This window comes from Tenrec ecaudatus, chromosome 11, assembly GCF_050624435.1.
Source record: "Tenrec ecaudatus isolate mTenEca1 chromosome 11, mTenEca1.hap1, whole genome shotgun sequence".
Lineage (NCBI taxonomy): Eukaryota > Metazoa > Chordata > Mammalia > Afrosoricida > Tenrecidae > Tenrec > Tenrec ecaudatus.
The window spans coordinates 81,552,645-81,567,382 of NC_134540.1; positions in this window are offsets into that span (position 1 = coordinate 81,552,645).

A 14,738-nucleotide genomic window follows, 5' to 3' on the forward strand; every position below is an offset into this window, starting at 1 on the left:
CGAGAGAGAGCAAGGCCCCGTCAAGATGGACTGTCGCAGTGGCTAGGGCAAGGGCTCAAAAGCAGGAACAATCGTGAGGCTGGCGCAGGAGTCGGCGGTGTACTGCTCCCAGCAATGACACTTCCATCTTAGTGCTCAGAACCCGAGGATCAGGCTGACGACGTTATTCCGTAGTCACTGCTTAAAGAGGGTGGGAATTAATAATGAATATTTTTAAAAGGATGAAAAAAATCACACACTATGAAGGATTCAGCTGAAATTTATTCCCCCTTTGCTATAAATCCATATATAAATCTCAAAGACTGTCATAAGCACTGACAGCGCTTTTTATTTGAGTTTATAATAGTCTCAAATTATAACGAGACTCATTTCCTTGGGAACTGACAAGATTTGACACTTGTGAAACTGCCGGCTTTAGTGAATGGATAACTATTTTCAATATTAAAATTAGGCATTCCAAAGCTCCAATTGGATTAAGGTATTAAAAGTTATATTAAGCAAAACATTTTTAAGTGTTCTGAAATAATATAAAAATTAACTATTTATAAGCATATCATTTTAACACGACTAAAGCCCTTTAAACAAATTCCATATAGAATCCTTTGTCAGCTGCGATCACAAACAGAAATGGGCTGAATGCCATAATGAAATGAGGGAGGTGTCAATCTTTACGAAGTGTGGTTGGAATAAGCACTGCAGTCACAGCCCAGCCAGAAACAAGGTCCCACAATGCATAGGGGCACTAGTGCGTCACAGCTCTATTAGTAAATCTTGGGAGAAGTTTTTGAACATCCTGGTAGGCATGTTCCTGAACCCAACTCCAGAGTTTAATTTACAAAATATGTCTTAAATATTCACTCTGGCCCTTCACAGAAGTGAACTCTTTCTCTCTCTGTAGTAATACTCACTTTCCCCAAAGTTTATGTCGGTGGTCATCGATTGAGCTCCTTGATATCTCATTCCATAGATATGTTCACTTGTTGTAGACATACAAGGATCAATCGCCTCATCCTATTGTGGCATTCGAGTCGATTTATTGGGAATGAATCTCTAGTTATTAGATATAAAATTCAATTGAGAGATAAATTAAGATGTCAGGAAGTTGTGCCAATTACCACTCCATCCAGAGTTGCCTTTTATTCTCTTACTTTGTGACAGTATTAGAGTCACACCAACTAGTCCAAACATTGATCATGTCTGCCAAATTGATGATTAGACTGGAGGTCGGACTGAATCAATTAGCACAGTTTTCCATCTGGCATGTGATTCACTTGTGAAGCTGCTGGAAACAGGATTCTACAGATAACTGTTAGGAAAACATGCCCATGGTACGTGTCTTTACCAATGATGCCAGTATGAATAGTGACCTTGCTCACACCTGCACTCCTGATTTGCCAAGGATCCTGATAGAAAGACTCGTGGTGTACATTTCCTATCAGAGAAATATGATCAAGCATTGGCACAGGGTACTGGCATCATGCTTTAAGACTAGATATGCATCTATCTGGGAGGATTTAGAAGCTGTTTTGATTAGAAAGAGAGATCCAGAAAAAAGCAAAAGGAATCTTGAGAGCTTTAAACAGTGATTTTGCAGACTCTGTGATGGCGTCTCCTTTAGCTAATGCTGCCTGAACAGAAATACAAGTTGTGAAATTTGAACAGTCAAGATATATTTTGCCACAGTTATGGATACTGACACTCCAAATAAGCGCCTCAGTCACAGGAATTTCTCCGTTGAGCTTCTTTCCCAGTTTCTGGAAGAACCTGTGGGGCACTTGGCGCTCCCTCACTGTGAGTTGGGTGATCGCCGGCTGCTTTCCCCTCAGGTATGCATCTGTCTGTTCTAGTCTTCTTATGATTAAGAGTGTTTAGGTTTAGAACCCACCTTAATCTTTAAGAGCTCGTTGACATAGTAAAACAAACCCCTTTATTTCTAAACAGGGCCCATTTTACAGGTAAAAAAAAGTTAGGGGTTCCAACAGATATTTAGGGGATTATAATTCAATCTATAACAATAGATATTTTCCTCAGCACACACTATTGCAAACCCATGAGTATAACGACTCTCTTTAGTCTCACATTATATCACCTGCAGCCCAGATATCCTCTGAAGCCTTTGTCAAGTTGAAGACTCTGTCTAGGATGATCATAGTGCATGTTAGCTCTCAAAAGAGTCCTCTATTGTTGGACCCATTGAAAGTTAAATTTATTTTACTGAGCGAAGAAATGAGTCAAAAATTATCCCAGGTTTTCATAATGCTCAAGTAAATTGACTTGACAATTATATGGCCTAGGGCTACCATTACAAAGTGGGTAACTTGAGAGAATAGAAAGCTATTGTATCAGCCTGATCCGTTCTAGGGGGCTGTCATTTCCTTCTGGTAGCTTAGATGCTTCTGGGCATTCCTTGGCTTACAGATGGATCCTATTATTGTCTCCTCCTCTGTATGCGTGTGCCTGTGTGGGTGTATTTTCTTTTGACAAACATCCCTGAGAAAGGATTCGGTTTAGGCCCCTGCCTGCTCCCATAGAGGAGCCCTGGTGGCAGAGTGGGCTGCCTGTTGGGCTGAGAACTGCAGGGACAATAGCTTGACTTCACCAGCTGCCTGATGGGCGGAATTTGAGAATATCTCATTTCATAAAGATTTAGAGTCTCCAAAACCCTAATCTATGTCACTATGAGTTAGAATTGACTCAATGGAAGTTTGTTTGTTTCCCCCTCCTCTCATATGGACTCATTAACATAATGGTCAGGTTCATAGGTGCAGGAGTTAGAATCCTAAGATATCTGTTTTTAGAGTTATTATTATCTCTATGAAAATAGCTTCACTGAACACTAATGACAAAAGATCTGATGAGCTGTGGGATGATATCAAGAACATCATTCATGAAGAGAGCAAAAGTCAAGAAAGAAAGGAGAGATCAAATGGAAGACAGAAGAGACTTTGAAACTTGTTCGTCATCGGAGAGTAACTAAGACAAATGGCAGGATGAGTTAAAAGAGCTAAACAGAAAATATCAAAGGACAGCTCGAGAAGACAAGTCGAATATGGTCATGTGCCAAGACCTAGGGTTGGAAAACCAAAAAGGAAGAACACGCTTAGCATCTCTTCACCTGGAAGAACTCGAGAAAAAACGCAAGCTTCGGGTGGCAGTAATGAAAGATTGTGTGGGCAAAATATTGAATGTTGCAGGTAGCATCAAAAGAAGATGGAAAGAATACACAATGACACTGTGTCTGTGGTACGGAAGCAAGAGCTGGTGGTACTGAATCTAAGCTGTACTGAAAGCTTTAGCCTCAAACGAAGCTCCAGGAACTGGTGGAATACAATTGTAATTTTTCAAAAACCTGATGGAGCACTGGAAGCCCTCACTTACCTATGCCAGGAAATCTGAAGGACAGTGAAAAGTGACTGAACAGAATGCTCAAATTACAAAATAATATCACACGCAAGTAAAGTTTTGCTAAAGATCAACCCTGAATGTATGCAGTTCATTGGCAGGGAGCCCCCAGATGCTCAGGCTGGATTCAGAAGAGGACGTGGAACAAGGGAGGTCATTGCTAATAACACATGGAGCTTGGCTCAAAGCAGAGAATACTAGAGAGGCCTTGACTAGTGTTTTATTGATTATGCAAAGCACTTGGCTGTGCATCATAACAAACAATGAGTAAGCTTTAAAAGAATGGTAATTCCGGAAAACAGCAGTTTTCTCATGGGGACCCTGAACACAGAACAGAATTAGGGAATACTGTGAGCTTTAAAATCAGGAAGGATGTGTTTCAGGGTTGTGTCTTCTTGCCCTGCTAACTCGATCTGTATGCTCAGCAAATCCTCAGAGAAGCTGGATTATATGGAGACCAATGCAGCATTAGGATTGGAGAAAGATTTGTTAACCTGCGAGATGGGGATGCCAAAACCTTCCCTGCCGAAAGTGAGAAGGACGTAAAGCACTTGATAATGAAAATCAATGTAGTCTTCTGTGTGGACTACAACTCAATGTGAAGACCAAAATCTTCACAACTAGACCAAAGAGTAACATCATGATAAAGGGAGAAAAGATGGACGTTTTGGGAGATTTTGTCTTATTTGGATCCACAATCAATGCTTATAGAAGCAGCAGTCAAGAGATCCAAAGACAGGTTTTATTGGTTCAATTGTTGCACAAGACCTCCTTAGAGTAATCAAAGGCAAGCATGTTACTTTGAGGACTAAGGTGTGCCTGACCCAAGCCATGGACTTTTCAGTCTCCTCCTATGCCTGTGTCCTGCAGGGGGTTGTTATGAGTCAGCATTGTCTCCATGGCAGTGAGTTTGAATTTGAAGGGTTATTGAGGCAGACCTCTGTGTGGCCTTGCAGCTAGCAGCTGAGCTTCCATCCATCACATTCCCCGATCTCCTTGTCTGCACTACTGCTGTCAGGAAAAGCCTACGGAGCAGTTCTTCTCTGTCCTCAGGGTCGCTCGGAGAGGAAGTAGACTCCGTGGCGTGTAAGAGCAGCCCTTCCTTATAGAGTTGGTTAGAGGACTACGAGTTTGCTTCAAACATTTCCTGGAATTCAAAATCAGGAAATTTCCCCATGAAATTTAGAAGCGTCCTTATATTTCTACCACTCCATAAGCCAGTTTGACTCACCAAGTGAAGTAACAGAGGTGCAAGACTAATAGTCATGTGACCAAAAAGATCCCATTCTCTAGCACCTGCCCCGAGAAATGGGTAAGAGTGGATGAGCCATGAGCATCAACTATTTCCAGCTCAAAGAGCATACAAAATTCGTCATTGCAGAACACTTAAAAAGGACAGAAGTCTCACAGGTCACATGAAAAAAGATCTTGAAAGAGATTTTTCCAAATTTGACAATGGTTTTACGACATTACCAAAATTGAGTTCTCAAAGTGAAAGAAACTTCTCAAAACTATCAATGACAAAATGAATTTAATCAATCACGCTAAAATAATTCATAAAATTATGTTTCTCTTCTTTTTGTGGAAAACATTTCAAGCCCTCAATCACGTAAAGAAGGGGTCAAGAATATACAGATAATATACTCCATCCATACTTTAATTTTCTTGTTCTCTACAACAGAATGTTTTTTTAAGTATTTTTTAAATTACCAGGCAGTTCGTTCATGAAGGAATGTTATTTTTCTCAAGTTCATGACGTTAGTTTCTAAAAACCCAATTTATTTTCTCATTTTAAATAAGTCTATTTCACACCTAATTTTTTATTTATAAGTCAGCATCAACTTGATGAGAGTGAGCTGGTTTGTTTGTTGATTTGTCTTTTGAGTTTTGCATCTGTAATTTTTATCATACAAAATGACTAAAAATTGTCAATATTGCAGGTCCCATTAAAGGTGCATCTTCCTCAGCATGTGACTTAGGGCAATTATTCTCTGGACTGCCTTTGTAATTGGTAATTTTACCCTGTATTAAGGTTACCATGAGGGTAAAATGAGGCACCATGAGTGAGTTTCTGGCCCACCGTAAATTTACAATAAATGTTCATTTTATTTTCTTACATCTAAACACTGCAGGTCTAAATTTATTATCTTACCTTTAGCCTCTTTTTTTCCTTTTCAGTTAATTGCCTTTTTATGCCCCCCAATAAGTTATGAGTTCAGTACTGGTCTCTGCCCCCCATCTCTTCCTCCTATAATTTACCTTCTATTCTGCTGCCACACTCACTTTTCGGGAACTCAGATCTGATCTGAGTTAAGAATCTTGCCTGCCTAAAAGTATTTAATGGTTCCCCTGTGACCAAGAGACAAAGTTGAGATGCTTCAGTACAGAATTGAAGGTCCTTAAAGCTGACTCTTGCCTATGTTTCTAGATTGAAACCATCCCTACCTTCAAATTCTATGCTTCAGGTAGCCAGGTAAAGAGAAGTATGTTTTGCTTCCTGTCATTTCCAATTCAGACAAGACTGTGGTCTGCCTGCTTTAATGAATCTCATTCATTCATTATGAATATTTATTGAGTCTACGTCCATATGTCCTCTCTTTCTGCTGTATCCCCCTTTCTCCCTGATGTTGTTTATGGAACCAGAGTTGAGATTCTGCCTAGGGGACGCGAGAGCTACTTGTGTATCTCATGAGCTTTCAAAAACTCATTGCCATTCAGTTGATATCAACTCATGGGTCCTTTCTCATGAGCTAGAAACTTCCTATTTATACTTCCTAGTCCTGCTAACTCCATCCATACTGTTTATTTTATTGTTTTCTGCAACAGAATATACTATTTTCAAGACATATAACAAACATGAAGAATACAGGCACTTGTGGAAGAGATGGACAAGCGGCCATGCCGGGGCTGTCAGTGTAGCATGTGGTACATTATAGATTTTCACAGGTTCTCAAGGGACTATGCCTGGCCATTGAAGCAGCGGCTTGTGAATGGTAGGTCCATGGAAGTTACCTGGGTTGGCAGGGTTGGGACGAGTAAAGGAGGATCTATTCCCTTCCCAGGCAAATACGCAAAGTCACAAGCCTCTTAGGTTCACAGCAAGGAGTTAACTCTGGCTGGTGCATCAATGCACCCTGGAGAAGTGGAAAACATATGGGTGGAGAGAAATTTTCAAGACAGCGATTGACTTGGCAGATTGGATTAAGAACTTTAGATGTTTTCCTGAAGACCAGGAAAAGGTGTGGAAGGATTTTAAGTCTGACTTACCCTCTTTGGGCCCTCAAACTGATTTGTATCCTAAAGCCCCATGCAAACATGATCTTATCTGTGAAATCACTTTGAACTCAAACCAAACTCATTGCTATTGAGTCAATTTCAACTCAAAGCAACCCTATAGGACAGGGGAGAACTATCCCTGTGGGTTTCTGAGACTACAGTGGAAAGTCTAATCTTTCTCCCTCGGGGCAGCTGGTGGTTTTGAACTGCTGTCCTTGTGGTCAGGAGCCCAACATGTAACCCAGTATGCCACTAGGACTCCTATTAATTCTTTTCTACCTATGCAATCCTTTCTACGTGATACTATTTAGGAGTTAGCCTGTTGATTCATGTTTATTTATATCTGCCTCTCCTACAGATCTGATGACTTGAGAGACCAAGTTTGACTCATCAATGTAGTCCTGTGACCAACAATGGCTTCTAATAAAATAGATCCTTAGTAAATATTTATTGAATGAATAAATAAAATGAATGTATCAAAGACTATGCATAAGTGTAATTTCCATAGTGATTAGCATAGCACATAGCAAATAATCAATGAATATCCATGACAACAATGCTATTACTGTATATAGTCACATATTGATTATGCTCCTATCCTATGTGCCAGACAAGGAGTTCTGGTGGTACAGTGGTTATGCGTTGGACTGCTAAGCACAAGATCACCAGTTCGAAACCACCAGCTGCTCCAAGGGATAAAGACAGGGATTCTATTTGGGGAAAAGAGTTATAGTCTCAGAAATTCACTGGGGCAGGTCTTTTTGCCCTTTAGGGTCACTATGATTCAGTATCAACTCAAGGGAAGTGATTTTATTTTAGAGTTGTGGATGTCTCTGACAGGAAGCACTGGTGGCACAGCAGTTAAGTGTTTAGTTGCTAACAGAAAGGTTGGTAGTTCAAACCCACCCAGTGTCTTGGCAGGAGAAAGGCCTACCGACCTACTCCCATAAAGATGGTAGCCTAGAAAACGCTATGGGTCAGTTCTACTTGATCCTATAGGTTCACTGTAAATTAGAATCAAAGGCAGACATTGAGGCTCTAAAAATATCGTAGAGAAACTAAGCTCTCGTCCTAAAAGATCTTCCGTGAGTTTACTTTTACTAAATTGAGGATCTCCCTGAAGAGAAGCGGCCAGGGCTCTCATGTTATCCCCACCCCCCATCCCCAATCATAAAACCACATCCACACAGGCCAGCCTTTCATTCTTTATAACACCTACACAATGAAGAGCTTATAACTAAACCCAGGAGAAAAGAACGCAATAAAACGGGCCAGGGGTCAAAGGATCTGTTTATGGCATCGACAAGGTCATTGCTGTAACCCCCATCAAAATGCTTGGGTCTTGCTGCACCCTCCCTCCTCCCTGTGACCCTTAAGCTCCCTTTGGAAAAACACTGAGATTCCTGGGAACGGCTTGCAGTGTTTTTTTTTTTAAATAATCATGTGGGCTAATCAAGGCCCAAGCAGGCCTTAGAGACAAGGCTCAGGGAAATCTAACAGGCTAGAAGAAAACAGGGTCATCAATCACACATTTTTCACACTGTACAGTTGAGAAAGATGACTATAGCGTGTTTGTAATTTATTTTCCTCTTAAAAAAGGTAGAGGAAAGAGTTACTTCGTACAGTGTGAAACACCAGATCTCTAAAAATAAGTTACTAGTCTATTTGTTAGTGAAGATAGGGGCACATCAACATCTACAGGAAATTCAAGTCTCCTGGGGTGGGTGGCTTCAAATGGAAGACAATAGAAGTCAGAACAAAGACAAATAGCTCTTCAGTGGGCTTTCCAGCAGAGCACATCTAGGGAGGAAGGATGTCAGGGGAAAGTGATTTCAGGTTTCAGTGTTTTGATTCCTGCTTAAAGTGATTGCCCAGCACATTCAGAAGCCAACAGGGGCCCCGGTGCCAGGGATTTGGATCTCCTGTTTGCTCTGCTTAATTTTCCCTCCTTCCCTTTTCCCACAGGTCTTGTATCATATTTCTTTCTACCCAAGTCATTTAAAGATGCTGCTAGCCAGTTGGGAGTTAATCAGGAAAGAGGGGATTTCACAGGAGAAACAAATAGACTAAGACCTCAACCTGCCTTTTTGAACGCCTGGATGCCAGAAACTTCCTCTGGCAGGTGGGTGCTGATAATAAAATCCATTTTAAGCATTTCCACTTTGTAAATTTAACCACAAAAGGCAAATATGTCGAGGCAGAATTTATGGGACACAGTTATCCTGCACAGACCCCTCTGCTCCTAATTGAGCTCAGGAAGTAGGTGAGAACCAGAGAAAGGCTGAAAGTAGAGCCATTAAGCGATTGAGGCCGTTTACAAGATGCTTCTGGCGGCTCCTTTAACCTCTTCACTGCCTTCCCAGAGGCGCATGTAGCTGTCAGCAGTTACTCGCCTGAGATATATAGGACACTTATTTTGGGAAGCATGCTCTATATCCAAAAGCACCCTTGATGAAGAGATTTGGCCAGATGGCAGAAACACTCACCCACCCCTGCAAAATCACACTGTGGCAGCAGTAGTAGCCGCAGCGGCGAAGAGAAGTCTCAGTGGTCTGTGCATAGTCAATTATTACGAACCTGGGATCACATTTTAGCTTCTTCCCTATCACCTTATCTGTATCCACCTCTTCCTCCCCCACCCCCACCCGCCCAGCCCGAAGGCCTTTCAAAGGAGAAGCTAGACCTACCTCAAGGCCTAGCTTTCCAAAAGGCTCAATTAAAAAAAAAAAAATCTTTACTCTTGAGAGCGTTTTGATAAGTCATATGAGAAGTTTAGGGGCGTGGGGCTATCTGTGGGTAATGATATCATTTAGAAAGGGATCGCGAGGAGGGGCACACCACTTGAAGAGTACACAATTGTGTACATAGAATCTGTTGAAATGATATAACCATTTGTGGTAGTTACATAATCTGTTGTTAATTTGAGAGAGACGGAAGAGTGAAGGGGTGGAGTTTATCCTGTCAATCAGGTCACAGCTTGATGACTTCTTTTGGAGGTGCTAAGGAGATAAACAACTCACCTGAGTCAGAGAAGGGACACAGGCAGACTCCCTGGGAGAAGCTTCAGCTGAGAAGACATGGGGAGCTACCCTAGTGCCCTGCTAGTGAACTGAGCTGTAGGAGACACGCGGACAGCCCTGCCAGCGCTGAGATGCTTCTATCACCACTGAATCCGCAAGACTTCCCACCCCCTGGCCTGTGGTCTTACTGCATTAAGCATCACTGCATGTGTTTTGTGAGTCTGAAGAGGACTTTGTAGATTGGTATTGGATATATGGGCTAATATCGGATTTATGGACTTGATCTGGATTGGGCTGGGATGTTTTCTTGTAGGAGGCATCTGCTGATCAAGGTGTTTACTAATGGGTGACCATTTAGTCCCCTGTGCCTCTGTGTCTTTGCAGACAAAGGCATTGCAAAATGACTGTTATTTGTGAACTTTCTGCTAAAAACATTGAGGGATAACTCAGTTATTTACCATCTCTTTTAAATCTTGCATATCCATGTGATTGTCTTAGAATATAGTGCTTTTATTATTCTAAGGTTAAGAAAGTGTGACTAGTTAAGTAACATTTGCATAGATAAGAATTTAGGAATGTTTTTTAAGTTCTTTGATGTTTGTTTTGTAACCAATCCCTTGTAAGAAGAGCATAAAAACCAAGCTTCTAATATACTTGGTACTTCAGTCCATCAGACTATCGTCCTCCCGATCCCATGCTTTGTACATATCTCTTTCTTTTCCTTTCATCCGCACGCCTCATTTCGAACCCAGCTTGATGTGGGATAGCTGGTCTAATAACCCGCATTTTCTCAATATCCAATTGCTCTTATATATGAACCTCTTTCTTATTATACATGTTAGTGTCTCTCTGGATTTGTTTCTCTAGTCTACCCAGACTAACACACCATTGCCATGTATATTTTCACTGAAACTAAATTAAAACACACATATTCTCTGATGGAAAATGCTATCGAGGAGTCGTTTCTTCTGGGGAAGGCAACCTCCCTATGAAAACAATGCTTAACATTCCTTATACAGACTCCCAAGAGGAGAACGTGCCCTGGATTATGTTCCTAATTAGACAAACTTAACCTACTTTCTATCCAGTCCCTGGTGACACAGACTATGTGCTATATAGACAACTGAGCCTTTAGAGCAGTGCTCCTCACCCTGCCTAACGCCGCCACCCTTTCAGACAGTTCCTCATGTGGTGGTGACCCCAACCATAAAATTATTTTCATTGCTACTTCATAACTGTAATTTTGCTACTGTTATGAATTGGGAAACCCCTGTGAAAGGATGGTTTGAACCCCAAATGGGTTGCGACCCACAGGTTGAGAACTGCTTTAGACTGTCCTTTGAAGAACACAACAAAACAAATAAATTCAGGTCATACCAGAAGGGTCCAATTTGGAAGTTCCACTGAGTGAAGTGGACTTGACCTTAACTCACCTGTAGCACAGTTGAAATAGTGAGATACTCCCTTGGAGTTAAGGTTGAAATGCCCTGGAGTGAGAAGAATCAGGTGGCTGCTATATCCAAAGGTCATGAAGTTGTTGTTTGCTGGACTTTGGTTTGGGTCTTTTGCTTGGAGGCTACCACATATTTAGAGTATTAATGCCCTCTTTGATTTTTTTATGATATGTGTTATTCTAGCAAGCATGGCTCTGCCTTTGTGAATTAGTGCTATGGAAAGTTGTGCCTTATCTCCAGTCCTCATTGTTCATGTAAATAGTGTCTGGTCACTTATGTTTTTAATCTGTAAAAGTCAACAATCCACTTATTTTGGTCTAAACAGCTGTCCTATACAGGTATACTTTCCTTTTATGAATAGTGTTTTAAATTCTATACCATTGACAAATTAAGGATACTATCATTAGAATTACCATATACCCCACAGGGATATTTTATATTGTTCTCAATCATGAAATGGTAATGATGTCTTCAAAGTGAACGAGGGACATATATAAAGCATAGATATACTAATGGATTTGGACCTCAAACTTAATCATGACCCTAAACAAAGAACAATTATTTCTTATAACAAGCCCTTCTTGGACACTTGCCCTCATGAAGAGAGCACTGACAATATGGGTGTTACAGCAAAGTGTGGCACAGGAATTGGATGGTACTTGCCTATCAGAAAGACTAGCATCTGGGTCTGAAAGGTTTGTCCTGAAAACAAGCAACCATCTAAGTGACATGACCACTAAGTACACATGGAAGGAGCATACCATCTTGTGTGATCCAAAGATTATAAATAATAAAAATCAAAATCAAGAGGAGGAAACAGTATTCAAGTTTAAATTCTAAACACCTGGTTTGCAGAAGACTGTGGATGAAAGTGAAATCCGCAAATGCATTTGTAGGGTCGCTTCGTGGATTAAGATGCTGGAGATCCCTTTCTACCATTGACGCTGGATAGGATGCCCTTGCTATCAGACAGAATGGATCATGGCAGCTGTAGTTACCATTTAACACCTTATCATTTGGTTTCCTTTATGACCCATTTTAAATTTGTTAGTTTTTTAATATATTCTGTTTTCTTTTCAGTTGTAGCTTTCCTCTGTTTTAGTTTGTCATTTTTTGGTATGTTTTTCTGTATTTGAAATCCAGGAGAAGTAAAGCTATTACAAAAACTAGGTGAATAGTTTCGTAGGAGCATGGCGGGGAAGAAAGTTGGGGGAAATGGGGAGCTAACAACAATGACCACAAAAGAAGAAAATGTTCTGAATTTGATTGTGGTGATTATTACACAACTCGTTTTAATAAGATTGAACTATTGACTTGTATGACATGTGACTTATATGTCGAAACTATTTTAAAAATGGTTTCTTTGCTATCATCTACCTTTCAATTCTATATGAAATGTTATACCCATAACCAATCATTTTGAGGGAACAAGTTGCCTGGGGGCTCAGGATCCGGGTCTTATGCGACACAAAATCAGTTGGCATAACACAATGCACACAGACAATGTTCTATATCACACGGATGTTCTATATCACTGTCGTGAAAGCTCTGAGTGGCCATCAAGGTGCAACCACTGACTGTGTCCTGGGCAGAGACCAAAGGGTGTGATGACATCAAAGACATGTGGAAACAATTAGTCCAAGGACCAGGCGAACATCAATGTCCAAGACCCTGAATCCAGGGTTAAATGGGGTCCTGCTATCACTACCAAGTCCTCTGAAAGAACTCATTAGAAGCCCCATATGGAATGGGAGAACGCTGTGGAACAAACTTTAATAACATAAAAGACTAGGCTTATTGGTCAGAAACTTTAGAACTCCTGAGTTTATTACCCTTAGGTAACCTTCAGGTCTGAAAATGAACTCACCCCATGGCTCAATTTTCAGTCAAATAATAGACAGATCTAGGGAACAATAACATTAATGAGACACACTTACTATAGAATAATCAATCATTGGAATCAAAAGGGCAGCATGTACCCAGGGCAAACATCAGAATGCTTAGGACATAAAGAAAAATGGGAACAGGATATACTGAAAGGAAGTGGGATAAATGATAATACATTGACGGGTTTGCAATCAAGGAGATGAAACAAAATGTACATGAATTGTTTAATGTAAAACTGATGATCTGCTATGTAAATCTTCACTCAATTCACAGTGAAAGAAAAAAACCAAAACCAAAATAGTCATAATAAACAGAACAGCAAGCCCAGGGCTCATAAGACCCATCTTGGTCCTCTGAAGGTCCTCTGTTTGTCAGCGCCAAGAGAGACTGCACTTGGTCTTGATTTTCTGTTCTCTGGTTCCAAATACATAAGAATGCCCTGTCCTGCTTCAAATAATCCATATTGTAGAGATAATTTTCACGTGAGGTTCTCTATGTTTTAAGCGGAATAGAGTATCTCCATTAAGGGTCTGGAAGTCTATTAGTTTAACCCAAACTAAACTCGAGGCCATCGAGTCAATGCTGACTCATAGCAACCCACTCTGAGTTTCTGAGACTGAATCTGTTTATGGGATTGGAAAGCTCAGTCTTTCTCCGGCAGAGTTGCTAGTGATTCTGAACTGCTGAGCCTGTAAACTGCAAACCAAACGCATAATCCCTTTAGCGTATATGTAACAGTCAAAGTAACTTTCACCTTGAAGAATTTTATCAGTGATTGAGATATTACAAAAGTGGTTTACAAGCAGAATATGCTTATTGTTCTTATGGAAAAATAGAGGAAATTACCTGGACCCGAGTAGTCAATATTTTCCATTACTAGAACACTTAAGGTTTGAAACATGGATACCCTGAGAAGTTGAATTTTTGTAGTACAAATTGGTTTAGCAAATATTTCTTGAGATATGATACATGTAGACACTATTCTCGCTACAGTTCTTGCTCTCAAGTATCTCAAATTCTGACAGAGGAGATGGGAATTCAAACACTCAGTAGAGATAAGAGTAGAAATAATTCTGTGTCCAGGTAGTATGAGAATACAGGAAGAACTAGAAGAACTAAATTCACCATGGGAAACAATGGATGAAAGGTGTCCTCAGGAAGGTGCATTTGAACTTTATGGAGCCATGCAAACCTTTTAGAGAGGAATGTGACATATCAGCATTTATATTTTTAAAGTTAATTATAGCATCTTGTGGAGGACAGTTGGCTAGAACTACAAGATTCGAGATAGATCAATGAGAAATGCATCTAATAATGCAAAGGAAAATAGTGAGCATCTCTGCCTTCATGTCAGATTATCCAGTCGGAGGAACTCAGTAGCACACTCACCACCGATTCTGACTCATGTTGTTGTTAGGAGCTGGCAAGTCCGTCCCAACTCATAGCGACCTTGTGTACAGCAGAACCCAACGTGCCCAGTGCTGCCCTAGCCTCACCTTCTTGTAGCCACAATCTGAATCAAGCTGATGGAACGGCTTCCTCTGGTCCACCCATCCTATCCTTTACCAAGCATGGGGCCCTTTTCCGGGGACCGTCTCTCCTGCTAACATGTTGAGTACATGAAATGAAGTCTAACGATACACGTCTCCAAGGAAACTTTGTGGTTGCGCTTCCTCCAAGACAGATTTATTTGTTCTCT